This window comes from Mus pahari, chromosome 21 (genome assembly GCF_900095145.1).
Source record: "Mus pahari chromosome 21, PAHARI_EIJ_v1.1, whole genome shotgun sequence".
Classification (NCBI taxonomy): domain Eukaryota; kingdom Metazoa; phylum Chordata; class Mammalia; order Rodentia; family Muridae; genus Mus; species Mus pahari.
Window position 1 is genome coordinate 21,210,466 of NC_034610.1, and position 1,379 is coordinate 21,211,844.

Here is a 1,379-nt window from a genome sequence, read left to right on the forward strand (position 1 = left end):
CTCACTTTGTAGACCAGGCTGGCCTTGAACTCAGAAATCCGCCTGCCTCTGCCTCCCAAGTGCTGGGATTAAAGGCGTGCGCCACCACGCCCAGCGCAACCTACTCTTAATAAGCGTTCAACCTCTCCTCTAGCCTACAACCCAGCAGAGGTAGTGGAAGAGAAAAGTTATTAGGATATGGGGGAAATGAACCAGTTCTCCAATAGTTCTTTGGGGGCCAGCTAGATCTTTTAGGGCAGCAGTTCAGTCCCGTAGCAAACACCAAGTACAATTCAGCAGCTGCAGTCCAATCCTCTAGGGGGCAGACACGAGGCACAAACCAGCAGCTGCAGTCCAGTCCTTTCAGCAGGCAGACACCAGGCAGCTGTAGTTCAATCCTGAAGAAACTTCCAGACTCGCCAATCAGCCTGATGTGAGGCCTCAGAAGCTGCAAGCTGCCATAGGAACCTCACAAGCAGTTCTTTGGGTAATTTCTCTCAATGGTGTTACCACAAGGTGAGATCAACAATGCTATGTAAGGCAAACAAATACATGTGTGTCTTTAGCAAAGAATACCAAGGCAGAGCAAACCAAAGCTCAGTGCCCATCTCCCACTGTCTGTGGGGTCATATTTATACTCCTTTATCAAGAGTCCTTACACGTATCTGTTATATCCATACATCCTTTCACTTGTGTCTGCTTCAGGAAAACAGTCTTTTATGTGTTTGCTTTAGCAAGACATCCTTTTAGCTGGGCAGTGGTGGCGCACGCCTTTAATCCCAGCACCTGGGAGGCAGAGGCAGGTGGATTTCTGAGTTTGAGGCCAGCCTGGTCTACAAAGTGAGTTCCAGGACAGTCAGGGCTACACAGAGAAACCCTGTCTTGAAAAAACGAAGGAAAAAAAAAAGACATCCTTTCACCTGTGTGCCTCAGCAAACCATCATTTGGCATAACTAACTTTCCAAAGAACTAGAAGTTTCCACTTGGTGTGCCATTACACTGATTTTATACAGTACTGTTAATCTAACTCAGAGCTTTGTGGTCGGTAGGTAAGTGACCTACCAATTCAGGTACAACCCTAGCTTCTTCTTCTTCTTCTTCTTCTTCTTCTTCTTCTTCTTCTTCTTCTTCTTCTTCTTCTTCTTCTTCTTCTTCTTCTTCTTCTTCATCTTCTTCTTCTTCTAGATGGATTTCTCACTTATCCCAGGTCAGCCTTGCATTTTTTTTTTTTACATATTTAAGGCTAGTTTTGAACTCCTGGTTTTCCTGCCTCTATTATTTGGTGGGATTATAGGCCTGCAACATTACACTTAGTGATTTGAAGGTTGGGAAAGGATGGTCGTGGGAGCTTAACCCACGGCCCAGTGTATGTTAGGCAAATACTCTTTTTTTTTTTTTTT